Source organism: Lissotriton helveticus, chromosome 1_1, assembly GCF_964261635.1.
Source record: "Lissotriton helveticus chromosome 1_1, aLisHel1.1, whole genome shotgun sequence".
In the NCBI taxonomy this organism is placed as follows: domain Eukaryota; kingdom Metazoa; phylum Chordata; class Amphibia; order Caudata; family Salamandridae; genus Lissotriton; species Lissotriton helveticus.
In genome coordinates, this window is record NC_136057.1 from 157,145,343 (window position 1) to 157,164,423 (window position 19,081).

Below are 19,081 nucleotides of genomic sequence, written 5' to 3' on the forward strand. Positions count from 1 at the left end.
TCCTGCTGCAACAGGTTTACGTCGTCTATTAGGCTAGCTGTTTTGAGTTCCAGAGTCTTGACCTTTTCGTTTGCTTTGGCGAGGTCCGCTCTTATTAGCCCCATCTCAATGGTAACAGTGTCAAGTTTTGTATCTAGGGCCTCCATCTTTTGGCCGAGGGATGATTGGACTCCAGTGATAGCCGTCATGAGATCCTTCAGTGTTGGCTCATCCCCGGCGAGAGGTGTCTCTTCACCTCCAGCGACGGCCCTTTTAGCTTCCACTTGGGACCCCTCGGGCATAGTGTAGCGGTCCAGTTTAAAAAGTAAAGTAAAGTCCACATTTGTAAAGCGCACAATCACCCGTAAGGGTCTCTAGGCGCTGGGGGCCGTCGGGAAGATTAAGCGAGCTATTGCCCAGAGTCACATGGTGCTGGGCTAACCTGCCGCCGGAGCCGGGGATCGAACCGTGGTCGCCAGATTCCAGCGTCAGTCGCCCTGGCCGCTGCGCCACACCTCTCCCACCAGTTTATTGGATTGGACATTTCTAGCCCCTTTGGAGGACCGGGGCAGTGTCTTTTCCAGATCTGTTTTGGTCGCTGTTGGACTTGGCCCTTCTGGCAGGTTCACCCCTAAACTTTTTGCTTTTACTTGTGACATGGTGATAGTGATTTTTGGTTTCTGCGCACTTTCCCACTGTGTCCCAGGGTAAAGTGCGTGCGTGTAGTGAGGTTGGCCTGCCCTGCCATAGGAATGCATTGGGAATGTATGTGTCCATGTTAGTTCCTGATGCGTGGGGAGTGCAAGCTCGAGTTTGGTATGTGCGGACTCGTGTGATTAAATGCTGCGCGATGATGTAGCGGGAATGTATCTAGTGTGGAAGTGCTACTTCTAGAAGTTGGTGTGTCTGTGCAGTGAATGTGCTGGCTTGTGATTGGCTGGAGCTGGCTGGTGTGCCAGGCTCCAGGAGTCAGGATGGGTCTGCCCCGGTGGTGAATGGGAGATCTGCATGTTGATGGCTGGGGAGGAGTGCACCTGGGACCTGTGGTGTGTCTGATGTGGCTGACCCACCCTGTGAATAGGCAGAGGGGCTGAGCAAAACAAAGTGCTCAGGAACCAGTTGTATCTGGTTCGCCCCTTGCCTGCACCCTTGTAGAGGGGGGGCTCCAACGTCTGGCCTCCTTTTCTTTAGAGCCGCAGAGTCTCTTGGTGGCATTACTTTATTTCGAGTCCCCCGGGAGGGACTCCGACGATTTGGGGTCATTGTTGGGTGGTAGAGCTGCCCAGCACTTAGTGGGCAGCTGCTCCATTTAGGCCCCCTGACATTTTGGGACACAGGGCGTTTCAGCCCCAGAGAGGCCAGTTGGCCTGGGGACAGTCACAGGTTGTGGCCTACGTGTTTTTTGCGCAATTGTGTTTTTCCTGCACCTCTGAATGTGTTTTTATGCGTCATGTGTAATGCTTTTATGCCTATACCCCTAATGTATAGTGATGCTTAGGTGGTTGTTCTTCCTAGTACAGGTGTTGCTAGTGAGGTCCTGGGTCCCTGCGTGATATTTTCCTAAGGTGTTTAGGGTTGCGTAGGTGGTACTTACCTGTTACCAGTGGTTACTGGTTGTGTGCTACATTTGCCATTTGGTGCTACAAGTGTTCTATGTTCTAAGTGTTACTTCTACAAAGTGCTAATTCTACCAAGTGCTAGTTCTAAAAGTGCTGATTACTGACAGTGGTCCATGTGGCCCTGTCCTGTACATATATCTCCTGTAAATTCTGCCTGTGCCTGTTGGCAGATTGTAAAGTGTGTGTTTTTATCTAATGTGTTTGCTATAATACAAAGGCTATTTTTATATATAACCTTGTGTGGAGTTTCCTTTATGGTGGGCCTTGGGTGTTGTTGCTGGGTTGTTGCTGGGTGTTGTTAACCTACATTACCTCCGGGATAAGCCTTACTGCTCGCGCCACGTTACCTAGAGGATGAGCAGGGGTTATCTTTGGCGTGTAATTCCCTTGCCCTGACTAGAGTGGTGGTTTTTGCCTGGCTTTGGTGCAAGCCTTAGCCAACCTGAAATCCCATTTCTAACAGTCCCCATCTCGCCTCCTGAACGTCCTCCGTACTTTCACCCCCCTCCAGCGGTCAACTACTGGCCCCCTTTAGTCACGTCTAGCACTCCTCTTCCGGGGCACCCACAGTCACTCAGTCCAAGCCGCTCCCCGCGCACTGTCCGGCTACTGGGGAGGTATTGTGTGCCCAAGGGCCCTATGCAGCTCCAGAATGTACCCCCCATACTCGACACTCAGCCAACTCCGAGGCGATTGCTGGGTCTTCAGGCTGTGTAGCCGTGTATTGGCCGGCTTCTATGACTTTGCCGATGCTTCAATGGCGACTCCTCACCGCCCCCCGACTAGAGGACCAATGGTGCTTTGCTTCCTCCTATGTCCACTGCCGCAGTGATCCGAGGGTCTTTCTCACAGTCCGCACTCCAAGGGGAACCCCAGCGACCACTCCCGGCTATGTTCCAGACAGGGAGAATCACAGGGTCCTCCACAACCGAGCAACGTTAGGGCTCCCCCCCACGAATTCCAAATGCTGCCTCCGTCACCTCTGTGCCTCTGCCAGCCAATGCATCTGGTTCCACACTCCGGGTCCACACAACTCCCCGGATCTCCCGGGCCGGCCCTCGCAATACTCTAGGCCCGCTCCTCGGGGCTCAGCAGAGCCGCCCCGTGCTCTTGCACACACCAAGCAGTTCAAATATGTCCCGGGCGTGTCTCGACCAGCACCTCAGGGGAGTCCCCACGGTCAGCCGGCAGCCCCCTCCAGGCCAACACCGGGGCAGCTGATTCCAGCAGGATTCCCAGGTTGCAGGGCCCTCCAGGAGCAACCTCTGCTGCCCGTGCCCCTTCCCCGCACCTCCAGTACTGTTGTATGGCCACAGGATCCACCGAAAATCTCGGGCTGGACCCGACTTTCCTCTGGGCTGACCGGCTCCTCACGGCCCGCTGCGGCTGATGTTGCTGCTTGTTCTGGCAGCCGCGCCGCCACTCGAGGCCCTGGCTTTTCGTCCGGAGCAGGCCACAATCTTTCCATCAGCGTTTCTCCGCCGTTGGAGCTCGGGGGGCACTCAAGGTTGGACGCACAGGCGTTGCTACGGCTCCGTTTTGCGGGAGCGGGGTAGGAGCCCAGGATAGATGACAGGATCTTCGGGCAGGAGAAGGAGGTCGGCGGAGCTGAGACCCTAAGCGGCCATCTTGGTCCCCGGCTCGGCTCCTCCGTCCGTCACCAGCCATCTTAATATCCATCCTCTCTTGGCCTCCTGTTGTACCAGTGCCTAGTATGTAAACACATAAATGTCTGGGTGCAGAGAGACCTGGGGGGCTACAGATATTACGCCCTACAGACACTTCCGCCACTAGTGCTGCTGCAAGCCTTCCTACACCTTCCTCAAAGCTATTCTTGTGAGACCTTCAATATAACGCACAGCACTACTTTCCTCCCTAGCTCACACTGCACAGCAGTAGGTAGATACCTGTCCATACATTGTAGGGTGCATTTTGTTTCCAATGAGCAGCAATGCAGATTCAGGCAGGCCTGGATTGATCCCGAGTTCTTCCAGGTCCCAAATGAATAGCTTCTTTAGTGCATGTTTTCATGACATTTCTGTGCTTCTTCCTTCATAATGGAAAATGAATTACTAGAGTCAAAAGTCAATAAAAACAAGCACTGGCAAATCCAATATGTCTAGTCTTTTTTATATTAAAGTGGCAATTTGCATGTGGAGTTTGGTGAATGCAAGAATCAATGAAAAAAGGGTAGATTGATGTATGGGTGAGTGAGTGTATAGATAAATGAATGGATGAGGGACTGTATTTGTGGATGGATAAATGGGCAAGTGATTGGGTGCAATCTTGCATACAGCAGTCAACAAAACTACAAAATCAAGGAGGAGGAGCTTTAGGCATATTGGGTTTGCTAATGCTTGTTTTTATAGTATGCTCTTACCGCACTCCAGTCCACAATAATTGTTATTGAAATGATTACTGAAGGTGCTGCAGACACAAAGTGTCCTACAAGGTGCTAATAGAAAGCTGTCCACCCTATTCCCACTCTGTAATGGCCCTACAGGCCCAGGCGTGCAGGTTCTCTTTCATTGAGCGACAATCCTTGCACTTTCTGAAACAGAGAAACAGCATCCAATATGTGTCAGTAATGATGTGTTCAGATGCAGCCCACACCCTGCCAAGCATCCAGCAGGCCAGAGCTCCAGAGGACCACAGAGAGACACAGTGGTTACACTGCCAGCCAAACCACACAGTCTCTCTGCTTACAAAGTGTTTTGCGTTGTTCCGTGTAAATACATTTTTAAAAGATGGTTCCTCTTGTCAACATGGCAGGTACAAGCTTTTACTTTGACTACAACGTGCAGCGCACATATTGAAATGTCCTTTACAGTTCAGGGGAAACATTCACAGAGAAAGCAGCCATCAGCAGCAAAAGGGAAGAGAGAAAGAGTTTATTGGGCTAATAAATGTGGTAATTAGTGACACCCAGACAGGCAGTGAGACAGACGGATTGTGATGCACTGCGGCTTGAGATGAACAAATAAGCCCTTGCACGATGAAGCACACAGTAAACAAGCATTGGAAATGCAACAGGTCTTGCATTTGTTGGAGTTGGAGCGATTGGCATTATAAATGCAAACGTGTTTTATCTATGCAATAGATATGTCCTCCCCTCCTTAATAAATAAAACACTCCGTTGTGTGTCTTTTTCTGTAGTACACCTCCAATGGCGCCATACTACAGAAAGCACTAGGAGTTAAAATGGCAGTTCCGACTCCACATTAAATCAAGCAGTGTTGTGAGCGTGCAGTACCACAGGCTGTCACTAGGTGTCCCTTAGCACCTCTTTTGGTCACATATGGTACTGCACCCTGCAACATGGCTAGGCAAAGGATAAAAACAAAAGGAACAAATGAAGGTCAGAATGCTGAACAATGCAAACATTCACCCCCAGTCACAAAGATCTGGGTTTAATCTATTGTTCTTTTGCTCCTCACGCCACCCCAGTTTGGAGCCAGCCATATGCAAATCAGTCTTGACCCTGTGCCTCATGATATGGCACAGCGGTGAGAGCTGCCAACTCGTGATCTGGGGATCCAATTCGTGTTCGGCCCAACATCCTGTGATAGTGGCTGATATTTAATTTCCCCCAAGCCCATGGCTAGGTGAACTATATAAATAAAAGCGTCCAATGTAAAATAACATAAGAATTCAGTGCAGTGATCTCAGGGGCGGGCAATCAGTGTTGTGCAGTGGGCAGTGGTATTACATTTGGGCACTGCACTGCAAATTATGTGTAAAGTAACCAAAAAACAAAAAAAGAACAAAAGAGCAGTGGCCTTCGAGGGGTGGTGTAGGCCTGCGAGCAGTGTTGTGGGAGGGGTGAGGGGGAGGCACGGTGTGGGCCTGCAAGCAGTGTTGTGGAAGGGTGACAGCAATAGCAAGCAAATGAAGCAACCAAAGTTTCATTGCACAAGTAAACTGAACAGTTAACGAGCAAAGAAGCAGACCAACTAATTCACAATTCCAAAAGGAGGGGCTACTAAGTGTATTCACCACTGAAAAGCCAGCATTTCTAAAGTACAGCAACAGGAACCAATGAAAAAGAGAGGCATTTCTTTGAAGCCCATATCCTAGATACAGCATGTCTTGAAGAGACAGCGCAAGTATTGCCTTGGCAAGACCTAAAAATTGTTCAGTTGTCCTGTCTAGAATTTTGAATTCTATTAAGGACTCAGAGGCTTCTCTTTCTTTATTGTTTATTTTGTTTATTTTCAACAGCAGCCAATCACAGTAAACATATAAAACAAAACTAAATTTCCAATGACAAATCAAATTAGTCACTGTTCTGTGAACCAATCCCATTAAACCTGGTCCATGAAGAAACCATGACACCCTTTTACATGTAATTTGTAGACCATGGCCATATTACAGTGATTAACTGCTTGTGTCAATGAGGATTGTCAGTGCACAAGCCCATACGATACATTTCCTCCTATGTGCAGTGGCACTCAATGGGATGTGGTGTTGTCCCTGCCGTACTTTGGTGCTCCCCATTGGACCCTTCTGTCTTAGTAAGCTAGGTGGGCAGTATGAAGAAGGCAAAAATAAAGTATTTATGGTAAAGAACGACAGAAAAGGTTTTCAGTTTTAAGATTTACTTAGTTAGTTAAATTACAGAATGCACAGGCTGGACCAATAAAGTTAGATCAAGAAGTATACAAATCTTACAGAATACAGCAAGAACTCAGTAAACCTCTACTAGAAATCCAACATAGATTCACCTTCTAAGAATGTGGCAAGAGTCTGCTTCTAGTATGGAAAAATTGCTCTCTTTTATGGAGTTTTAGACAAAGGCTTCACATATTTACTACGTTAGTATATGGTTTACATGCTCATAATCAATAGAAATTAAGCAAAGATCAACAGTTGCATCAAAATACATTCGAGGATTTTATGATTGCTCTAATAGATGGAGTTCTTGGGTTCACAACATCTGTTCTCAGCACATCAAATGTTACACAGTTTGTTATTCAGTCTGGGACCAATACTGTGTCCTTGGGAAAGTTCACTGAGCTCAGGCAGCTACAGGAAACCATTTTCTCAGCTAGGGAAATCTACAAGTATTTATTATAACACAGAATAAACAATAGTTCAAGTCTTGTGTTAGACAGCAACGCCATAATGAGCGATAACATGACCTAAATTGTCCTAAGTTATAGAAAACATGAATTCTTACACTCTAAACAATGAAATATTAAGATTTCAACTTACTCGTTATTCATCACTTTCAACCCAGAACAGTTGTCATCAGTTGCTCTGCAACGCCTCAAGTTCGATATTGGTTCTTGTTGGACTTGGCCCTTCTGGCAGGTTCACCCCTGGAGTTTTTGCTTGTTATATGTGACCTGGGGATGGTGATTCTTGGTTTCTGCACACTTTCACTGGGTACCAGTGGAAAGTGCGTGCACACTCTGAGTGCGTGTGGTGAGATAGGCCTGCCCTCCCATAGGAATGCATGGGGAATGTATGTGTCCCTGGTAGTTCCTGATGCGTGGGGTGTGCAGGCTCGAGTCTGGTATGTGCGGACTCGTGTGATTGAATGCTGCGAAATGATGTATGCAGCGTGTATGTGTCTAGTGGGGAAGCGCCACTTCTAGACATGGGTGTGCGTGTGCAGTGAGTATGCTGGCGCGTGATTGGCTGAAGCTGGCTGGGCAGCCTGGCTCCAGGAGTCTGTATGGGTCTGCCCCGGTGGTGAATGGATAGATTAGCATGCTGATGTGAGGGAGGGGCGCACCTGGGTCCTGAATAGGGCTGGGCTTTCCCCACACAATGCTGTCTCCGCCCCCTGTGGTGCGACTGATGACCCTAGCCTGCCTGGTGAATGGAAAGGGTGGCTGGGGAAAACAAAGTACTCCAAAACCAGCTGCGAATGGTTTCTCCCCCACCCTGCACCTTTAGACAAAGGAATTCAATGTATAAAAAGGGGCTGTGTCTCCTTACAACTGGTTCTTGTTCCCAACTCGAATCTACCAGGGGCATGCTGCTGCTTGGGCCCAGGGGAAGGCTTGCCTCCCTGGGCCCTACCCAGCCCCTGGACTACTGAGGTCCTGGACTCCTGAAGGACTTGGTTGCTTTCTGTTGCCCTAGCGCCTGGGAGCGCTTTCCTTTGGCCCCTAGCGCTTGGGAGCGCTGTTCTGTTATCCTCCTGGTCCGTGTAGCGCTGCAATCAGCCCCCTAGTGCTTGGAAGCGCTTTCCCTTTGACCTTGCGCAGGTGCCCACCTTGCGACTTGACCTGCTGCCGTTTATCTGCCCCTTCAGCCAGTGCCCACCTCGCTGCTACATTTATTTTACCTATCGAGGGTGCCCACCCCTCATTATGCCCAGAGAGATCACCGCCGCAGCCCTCCGTGAAAACGGAAGTCAGGCAGGCCCGCCGGGACGGAAGTGGGGCCTGCACCGAAGCCGGAAGAGGCCGGCGTAGCTATGGCACGGGGCTCCCATGCTCTAGGGAGAGCCACGCGGTTGCTGCCTGTAAACGAAGTCCCGGTCCCGAGATGGGGGACCGGGTGAAGCGGGCCGGGCGCATGGTGAAGGCGGGGCTCTCACGTGGTGAGAGAGCCCCGCATAGCGCTACCGCCGCACCGGGTGAAAGAAGAGAGCCGCCGAGGGAAGACGCCGCCTCCCAAGCAGCCGGTGAGTGCGGGCGTCCCCGGGGTCGCTCCTTGGCTCCGGGTAGTGGTTCCTGGGCGGACGGAGCCGCGAGAGGCTCCAGGCACCAGTACCAGCAGGGGGGGGGCGTCGGGGCACATTGCCGGTGCCCGCCCCCTCTCCCAGTGGTGCAAACATCCGTGTGGGAGCATGGCGAGGGTAGAGCGGCCCCGCAGGCAGCGGGCCGCCCCTCCAGCGAGGCCCCAGTTGTGAGAGAGCCTGAAGGGCTCCGGGGGCATATTTGTTGATGAGCCCCGAGAGGCTCAAGCGGCAGTTTTGCTAGAAGCCCTGAGAGGCTCAAATGCGGCCTAGTTGTTTTTCGAGCCTGCGAGGCTCAGGGGGCATATCTCTGCCTTCGAGTCCCCGAGCGGGGCTCCTACGTTGCAGGGGGCATTTGTTCTTCCGAGCCTGCGAGGCTCAGTCCCGGCATCTTTGTTCTCGAGCCCTGAGAGGCTCCACCGTTGGCAGTTCTTCTACCGAGCCTGCGAGGCTCAGTCCCAGCATCTTTGTTGTCGAGCCCAGAGAGGCTCACGGCGCCCCATGTGCTCTTCGAGCCCCGAGAGGCTCCAGGCGCCACCGTTATTTTGAAGAGCCCACGAGGCTCAGGGGGCATTTCAGTTGTTCAGAGCCTGCGAGGCTCCCACGTTGGCCCCATCATCTACAGCTGCTCAGCACTTAGTGGGCAGCTGCGACGTTTAGGTTTGTTCTTGGCTACCTGCAGCCTGTCCTTACATTGCGACATAGGGCGTCCTAGCCCCAGAGAGGCCAGTTGGCATGGTTAGAGTTATGAGTTCATGCTAATGTGATTTCTGAGAAGTATTTTGTGCTGCACCTCTGAATGTATTTCTGATGCGTCGTTTGCTTTTTCCTTTCACCTCTGACTGTATTTCTGATGCTTCATGTGCCTTGTCCTTTCACCTCTGCATGTTCCATGCTTCATGTGTGAAGCTTCTGGTTGTTATATGTTCTAAATGCTAGTTCTACCAAGTGCATATTCCTGGCAGTGGTCCTATGGCCCTGTCCTGTACATACTCCCCTGTAAATTCTGCCCGTGCCTGTTGGCACATTGTAAAGTGTGTGTTCCTATCTAATGTGTTTTTCAATACAAAGGCTATTTTTACATATACCTTGTGTGGAGTTCCTTTTGTGGGGGGCCCTGGATGTTGTTGCTGGTGGGTGCGTGCGCAAATGCTTTACACATCGCCTCTGAGATAAGCCTGACTGCTCGTGCCAAGCTACCAAGGGGGTGAGCAGGGGTTGTCTTGGCGGGTGACTTCCTTACCCTGACTTAGGAATGGTGGTTTCGGCCTGGCTTTGGCGCAAGCCTTAGCCAACCAGAAATCCCATTTCTAACAGTTCTTTTCCTCCTTCTCCCAGTGGTTGCCATCAGATTCTTTTCTCTACAATTTAACCCTCTATTTTATGGAATTCTTCTGCAAAGTCTAAAGAGAAGCACACATGCAGCAACTATTGGTATCCCCAACAGAGGGGTTAGCAACAATTTTTGTATTACGCCTCCTAAGCTGCCTAGCCATTTGCCTACTTTAGCAAATCCCTTTCCAATGGAGCTAAACATTGAGCTTACTCCCCCCCAGGCACTAGTCTCTTCCACTTCCTTTAGTTCATAGGTCACACTAGTGATATTTGTGGTATTGCTTTCAAGCTGGTTATCGGTTTTGGAATGTACGCACAACACTCCCTTGCATGAGTTACTTTACAGACTCCGCCTTCCTTTGCTAAGAGCTTGTCAAGCGCAAGGAGGCTTTGAATGATCATGGCTCTCATTGCAAGCAGGTCTTTGTTAATTATAGTCAGAGTGCCCGCAGTGTTAGTTGCCAATCTATCTACTAAGGTTGAAAGTTTCCTAATCTTAACATTGAGCGCTTATCCCCCTGAAGTTTTCAGTGCACCAAGTCAAGTCAATATACTTTTATTTGATTTCATTAAAAAAACATAAAAGGGTGGAAAAACCACCATGAGTAAAACATGCAAAGATATACGTAATTATTATTTTGTAAAAGATATAAAAGGCGGTATTTTTTTGTTTCTCTCTTTTTTTTTTTTGTAAAAGAATTAACATGTTAGCAAAGCTGTCTGGTGATTTCGGAGCCAAATGATCTAACGCTGCATGAGTTGGTTAACTGGTTCTGCATTGGCCAGTTCTTTTGCCGCGTTTTTTAGAAAGTTTATGGCTCTGCAGGACAGTGGGATGGATGAGCCCATGAGACAGTGAATCACTGCTGCTCTACAAGTTCTCATTTCTTCCTTCCTGAAGACCTCCCGGAGGCCCATTTTGCGCGTTTCTGTTAAAGCAGGGCAAATGCATAGTAGATGCAGTAAGGACTCATCCCAAGCTCCGCACAGGCGGCATTCCTTTGATTGCCATACGTATTTCCATTTCGGGGTTAGGTCCTTTGATGGGTATGACCCAAGCCGTAATAAAGTGAAAAAGTGTTTTTTCTGATGCGGGAAGTGATCTAGAAAGTAGGGTTGGGGTTGCAACCTCTGGTATGACTGCATCACGGCCAAGGCGTGTTTGTTTTTTGCTAGGGCAGTTTTGTCTAATAATAAAGAATGCCATTTTATGGCTTTGTTGACCACTGATTTAAAGCCGGAGTAGGTAGGAACTGTGAGCCATGCCTCCTCTAACTTCAGTGCTGAGAGTGAGAACTTCGGAACTTCGAAGATTGAATTTTTGAGGCTGGCTTGTTTTTCGATTTCTGCCCAACAGTGGTGTGCGAGTGTGAGAGTACTTGACTAGTGTGCCTTGTCTGTCGGGGATCTGTTTTTTTAGACCATACTCAAGTCGGATTTGGGCTTGCAGAATATGGCGGGGGATTGCAAACAGTTTCTTAAAAATAATTGATTGTTCCAGGTTCAAGCCTGTAGCGTCCTTGCCATTCAGGATTTCTGTGCCATATGAGATGGAGGGCCGAATTTTGCTGCTATAACCTTTAGTAGGTGGCCAGTGGAGCCGCCTGGGAGCTTGTTTTTTAAGATTTTGAAGGCAAACTGCAGCTGTTTGGATTTCGTGCGACCTTGGGACTGATGAATCTTGGGACTGATGAATCTTGAAGGTGAGTTTGCGATCAATTTGGAAGCCTAGATATTTATATGAATCCTCCTCGGTCAAAGGTTGCTTGTCCACAGTCCAAGTGAGTTTGCCTCACCTTCGTTGGGAAGTTGCAAACCAATTGGCATTTGCGCCAGTAAGACATGTCATCTGCATATTGAAGGCTGGGTATGGGTGTTTTGCCAAGGTGCTCATCCATATCGCCAGTAGCGTAGAATCTAAATCAACAATATTCTCAGATGCTTTGAAAAAGCAATTTTGCATGCTTGACAGCATATAACCAATTCACAAAAATGAACTTTTATAATGAAAACATTAGGTAATGAGAGAGCTGATGATTTTGGGGTCCCCCCTAACCTAGGGGGAGCACCAAGCAGATGCCTTGAACACAAAGAGCATAAACAAAAAGCACATTTTGTTGAACTTCAGTGGTGATCCCATCATTCTAGGACCACCCCAAGCACAGTTATTGGCAAAAAACCAATCCCAACCAAAGGCCCTGCAAAGCGTTATGGGACGAGATTAGCAGTGGGCAGTGAATATTATAGTATCCAATATCAAAATAATTCTACAAAGAGCTGCAGTTCACCTAGTTGTTACTAGATGTCCCTCCAAGTCAAATGCAAAGCATTGAAATTATTCTTACATCAAGCTGCAGTTCCACTGGTCGTCCCTAGATGTCCCTCACGAGTCAAATGCAAAGCATTGAAATTATTCTTACATCAAGCTGCAGTTCCACTGGTCGTCCCTAGATGACCCTTACGAGTCAAATGCAAAACCATTGAAACTCTTTCATCAAGCATTTGCATTTGACTCGTGAGGGACATCTAGTAACCACCAGTTGAACTGCAGCTCTTTGTAGAATTCTTTTGATATTGTATACTATATAATATTCACTGCCCACTGCTAATCTCATCCCATAATGCTTTGCAGGGCCTTTGGTTGGGAATGTTTTTTTTGCCAATAACTGTGGGCCCGATTCACAGAATGAACTTAAGACTCAATCCTAAACTTACTACTATTTTGGTATTCACAGAATGCACTTACTACTTTTGGCATTCACAGAATGAACTTACTACTTGTGGTATTCACAGAAGTTAGGATTTTGTCTTAAGTCTGTCTTAAGTCTGTCTTAAGTTTGTCTTAAGACAAACTTAAGACAAAATCCGAACTTCTGTGAATACCAAAAGTAGTAAGTTCATGCTGTGAATGCCAAAAGTAGTAAATGCATTCTGTGAATACCAAAATAGTAGTAAGTTTAGGATTGAGTCTTAAGTTCATTCTGTGAATCGGGCCCGATGTTTGGGTTTGTCCTAAGAGGATGGGACCACAACTAAATCGTTCAATAAGATGTGCTTTTTTGTTTTCAAGGCATCTGTTTGGTACTCTCCCTAGGTTAGGGAGGATCCCAAAATCATCACATCTCCCACTGCTTGCTATTTGTTCAGATTCACCATTGTGAAAGTACTATATGCACTTTAGCATATAAAGATAGAAATATTTATTTTATCATATCTGGTCATGTACAGGAAGCTTTTAGCAATTAATTTGCAATATTTGCACAGTACAGACAAGTACACAGTGTCTCCAGCTACAGTGGTGCTATGCAAGCAGCACGTAGTCCGTTGATTGTGTGAATCTTCTAAGTAATGCTGAGCCCGTCACCTTTCCTGAACTGGACCCATGTCTGGGAGTACAGATTGATTATGGCCTCCAGCAACTTAGCTGGGACCCCCAGTTGTGCATTTTTGCCCATAGCGTAACTCTTGAAACCTTGTATAAGGCTGCTTCAAGGTCAATAAAGCATATGTAGAGTGGCCTTGATTTTCTGAGAGCTTGATTGTCCAGGAGGGTTACAGCGGAAATGTTCGTCAGGGTGCCCATCCCGGCCCTAAATCCGGTTTGCGTAGGTGGAATAAGGTTTTTCCGTGCCGCCCAGTCCTCTAGATCTACCAGCAGGTTTGATGCGTAGATTTTAGCCTCCACATCGATTAACGCAATCAATCTGTAATTTGAAGGATCGGAACGGGAACCCGATTTATATATGGGGCTTAGAATACTTCCCCTCCAAGAGTCCGGGATCGTGTTAGAAGTTAGTGCACCAAAAATGTCTCTCCTTATCTGTCGAAAACTGTGTTGGCTTCTCCTTAAATATGTCTCTGGCCCTACACTCAGAACATTTGTGTGGTAAACCTTCGGAAACACTAAAACAGCTCAACAACTCCCTACCCAATTGTGCGGCAGCTGAAAGTAAGCTGACTTGCCACACACATAGTTTACCCCTTAATGCTCAAGTCCAATTTGGCCAAAATTCTTGCTGTGGCTAAATTACAATGGTCACAGTAACTTCGTCCTGCAGACCATACATAGTGCCCCTTTCTTTTCCATGTCCAAATGTAACTTGAGATGCAAATCCTTTTTTCTCCTCCTACACTTTCCCTCGCCTTACTTGCCTTACTTTTTAAAAATGTGTTTACTAACGTTATGCACATCTCAGCGCACTTTTGACAGAAATGACTTCAATTTGAATGTTACAAAGACATGCCTTGGGAAGAGGCATCAATCGTGTAATTGTATAGAAGCACTGCAAGATTAAGTCATAATATAGCCAATATCATTGAACACAAGAATAATGTTTTGCAACTGAAAGGGGAAACAATATAAATAGAAGGGAATCAAAAAGGTTAAAAAGAACAGCTGTTGCCCTGGCACCAACGAGGTGTGTGAGTGTCAGGGTCACGTGTAAAGTGTAACCTGGTGTGGGGGATAAGAATACTATTGGTAGATGATAGTGGGAGAGTATTTTGCACCATCGCTCTCCCATGCAGACAGTGGGAGGGGGGAAAAAGCCAATGCTCTGAGTGACGTCAGCGGCCTTACTTTCTGTACTTACCTTTGTATTCTCATTTCTGATCCTATTATTCAGCTAATTTATAAAGGTTCTCTCATCTAGACTGATTTTTCAAGTTAGTTCATATGTATCAGTTTAGCATCTGTTAATGGGGTAAAGAATTTCTATACTCACATTTGTTAATTCGCTTGAAGCCTTTAGAAAAACTATAAGCATGCCCTGTTGCCCAAAGACACAGGTTAGAATCTCCAGTGAATGGTACATTTTGTAGCTGAGATTCACAATTTTCCTGTACTCTGGTTGTATCAAATTCAAGAGCACACTGCAGGAAAATGCGTAGGAAAGCGGCAGGTGGAAGTAAGATGCCTCCGCTGCTGAAGCGGGACGATAGGAACAAACATAACAATCATGAAAGTCCATAGTTTTCGTATATTCCGACAGCATTAAGAAATATGCATTATAATAAAACAACACTCTGAGCTTGTGGAACGTGGGGCGTTCTACTCATGTGTTGTTCTTGGTTAGCAGCAATGATGGTAGTGTTCTCTCATTTTGGCAAAACATCTCTCTCAAAGAGCTAGAGGTCTACCATCCAACCAGCTGCTGAAACAGCCATGGCAGCTACCAAGATTACCAGGACAATTTCGCAGGGTTCCTGCGCCATTCTCATCTACCACTGGATCAAATGAGTATTAGCATTTGTACCAAAGCTTGTTATTCTTCCTACTTTTACCCTACAGTCTCTTCCATATTTCAAAAGCTACAATGAGTGTAAACTACGTCAACTGGAGGACTAGGGGCCTGTTGCTCTTTGACCTTTGCTCTAACTTTTCAATTGTCAAAATGTCACTTTAAGTTGTCCCATGATGGCTTCTTTTAGGGCACAAAGACTCATCAACACCTACTACACAAAGATAGGGATCAAAGCATTAATGCCTGCACCAGTCCTAACGTCCCAAACAGTAATGTTCAATGAGAAAAGGTGCAAACGTTCTTAGGACACAATCCCCTATGTCCCAAATAGAGAAACAAGAGAAAAACAGATCCCTTGATCACTCTAAGACAATATATACACAACAGCCCTGCACTCTTCAACAAGTTCAAGTGTATACATGTACAATTTGTTTAAACATATCTATATTATAGACGATCTACAATGAACAGTAGTCTTCCCAAAAATGAAGATAGTCGATCAGGTCTTGTGATGTTAAAAATATTCTTTATTCATGTTCTTTTAAAATTCGAAACCGCCAACGCGTTTCATCCTCAATCAGACTTTTTCAGGGCTTAAGTGGTAAATGGGCTCGTTTCATTAAATTGTTTCCAGTTACTAGAACCCAAAAGGTTTGAAAATGATAAGTATTCAAACGACTGTATGATATCAGTTTAGCAGCTTAGGAGTCAAGTAAAGTATATCAGCGAATGTTCAGGCCCGTCACCATGCGGTCATCTGGTTCAAAGATTTCATAGCAGTCTGTTTCATCTAAGTCCTGCCTTTGCCATCTATCTTCAGAATACGCTCGTTCCTCAGAGGTACTGGTTATTTCCAATTCACGGGCAATTAGATCATCTTCAGAAGCAGAGACCTCTTTCACAGTCTGTCCGACTTCACTCTATGACTCTGAAGCACTTGTTCCAGGTGGCTCAGTTTCTGCTTCCCAGTTGTCTCCGTCTTTCATGAAGATTCACAGGCTCTGTCTAGAGCCCTGGTCCTCAGTGGCTGCAGACTCACTCTGCTCTTGAAGCAGATGCTGCTCTTCTGCAAACTGTGGATCTTGTGACAGGCATTCGTCCTGTTCTTCAGAGGCATCAGAGTTCTCCTGGTACACATAATCCAGTTCTGTCCTGCTAAGGCCAGGTTCACTACAGGAGGTGGAGACAGCATTGTGGTAGGCAGACTCAGTCTTTCAGGTGCATGTAGCAATGCCTTCCACCACTATAGATGCAGGACAGACTCATCAGCCAGGCTATGAGTCTACCAGGAAGGGCAGCACACACTTCAACCCCGTTTGTGTCCCTGTCTAGTGTGAATGCGCAAACCAGCCCCTGTCAGTCTAAAACCGAGACAGTGACAACACAAACCAGCAGAGGAACATGGATCGTTACACAAGAACATACCCACCTTCTAAAAGTGGTATTTTCAAACACGCAATATAAAAATCATCTTTACTAAAAGATGTATTTTTAAATCCTGAGTTCAGGCATACTAAACTTCACTTTTCTATCAACTTCCCCTGGCAAGTTACCTTTGTAAAAGTGTTACAAAGCAGCTCCCATGTTAATCTATGGGAGAGATACCCTTTCAACAGTGAAAACGAAATGCACAGTATTTTACAATCAGGATATGTAACAACCACCAGTACATGTCCTACCTTTCCCTCACACTGCACCCTACCCACAGGGGTACCTTGAACCTACCTTAGGGGTGTCTTATATGTGAGAAAAGGGAAGGTTAGGGCATGGCAACTTGCCAGGTCGACATGGCAGTTAAAACTGCACACAGACACTGCTATGGCTGGTCTGAGAACCCTTTAAAAGGCTGCTTGTATGGGTGGCACAAACAGTGCTACAGGCCCACTAGCAGCATTTGGTTACCAGCCCTGGTCACACACAATACACTGTACTAGGGACTTAGCAGTAAATCAAATAAGCCAATCAGGGAAACACTAATCCATAAACAATAAACACAATTTACAGTAGGGGCACTTGCACCTTAGTACTGATCAGCAGTAGTAAAGTACACAGGAACACCAAACCAGCAAAAACAATATCCAGCATACCACCTAAATCAGACAGTCAGAAGCAAAAAGACTGGGGAAACTCGTAAAAGATGCCAGGTCTAACAAGTGTCCTCTCTGCAAGCCTCTTTTATCATCAATGCCATGAGCAAATTATCGATGTACTGCACCAGTGTGGAATAGAACGGGAGTTGCAGTTTCTCTAGATTTTTCTTCAAAAAAGGTTTTTCTTTATATCCTTGAGGAAGGCAACACGACACAAGAGTTTTACTCTTGTAATTGAAATGAGAAGAGGCACTGACTCTCTTCGTGGAGGTGAAAGAATGCCTGACTCAAGTTAATGACCTTGTACCATTCAGCTTCTGGGGTAATTTGAAATAAGATTACTGCTAGGTTCAGTACCACAGGGTAGCATGGAATGAATATTTGATTAATTTTTGGTAAATCCTGACCAATCCTCCGCTTTTTATTAGCTTTTTATGGCCATCGTTGGGGAGTTGCATTGACTCCAATGACAGCCTTCAAAATTCCCTGTTCTAGCATGCTTTCAATGATTGAATGTCTGCTATGGCTTCAGGTGCCAGTTTGTAAGGGCGTGTTTGAGGAAAGACTGCATTGTATCTAAGGGTGATCTTTAATGGAGTCATATATTTAATTAAACCAATGTTCTTCCCTGTGAAATCCCTCACTTCTTCCCTGACTGCACAATGCAACTCAATGGGCAAATCTTATGGGGTAAGAACGGGGAACAATAAGACTGTAGACTCTTGTGACTTCAATTTAAACTCACCATCTGCCGTATGGGCCTTCTGCTCAACTCCATCAGGAGTGCAATATATGAAGCAGTTGAACTTACACAAAAGGGGCCTCATTTATGAGAAATGACGCATCGCTGCGTGAAAGCAGCGATGCGTCACTTCTCAGTGCGCACTCCTTGCGACATTTCTGATGCGTCATATTTAATGTATGACGCATCATGTCGCAAGGAGTTACAGATACGTCAGTATTTCTGACGTATCTGTAAGCGCAAAAGTGACGCATTGCTGGAGTGTTTCACAAAAGTGACGCAACACCAGCAATGCGCCCTTTCACATGGGGCAAGCCCCATGTGAAAGGGCCTGCGTCAGTCTTACGCCTGCTGTGAGGTAGGCGCAAGATTTTGACGCAACGGCGTCCTAAAAGTGACGCAGTGAAATTTCATAGATTTCACTGCGTCACTTCTACGACCCTTCCTTGCGTCAATACGCCCCCCTTGCATACATTATACCTGGCGCAGGTATAATGTGGCGCAGGGGTTTACAAAGTGACGCATCTACCTAGATGCGTCACTTTGCAAATATGGCGCAACAAGGCGCATTTTTTACGCCACTGGTGCGTCACAAAAAGTGACGCACCGGCGGCGTAAAAGTGACGCACAGCCTCATAAATGAGGCCCAAGGTCTCTTTCCAAAGAGATTTTTTAGGCTAAAGTCACTAAGGACAAATTGGTGTTGATCTTGTGTAGACTCTGTCTTCACTGGGGCAGAAGCTAAAACCAGACTGGTGTGTTGCTGATTTGACATGCCTACAACTTGGACCTCTTTTCCAAAGAGAGGTAGGTTTGGGACCTTAACTGTTAGCACATTTGGATGAGTGGCTCCGGTGTCCATCAAAAAGAACATGGGTTGACCCTTAACTTCTTCCACTGCCAGAACAGCCCAAGTATACAATTTTCCTCCCTCACTCGGGCACCGTCATTGGGCCTATTCAAATCCACTCGCTCTCTTAAAGATGATAGGGAATTCATGGAACCTGATTTGGGAACAGGATAAGAGGGTACCTGGAATTGGGCATTTCCGTTCTGCATCTGCATGGGCACAAAAGGAGTTTCGGGCAACCCAGACTTCAGGAATTTAGGATTCATCAGAGGTTTAAGCATTTGGGGAATTACCTCTTGAAGCACAGGGTTATATACTTGAGCATCAACATGCATCTGATCAGAATTAAGTCGAAAATGCCTCTTCCAGTGACCAACCTTGCTGCAAATATGACATGGGGTAACTTTCTTCAAAGAACTAATGTTGAACTAATGTGTGTGTTATTTGCATTTCCTCGACTCCTCTAATGCCCAGATATATTCCCCCTATATGACATGGCAACCCCTTGCTTATTTAATCAATTTCTCTC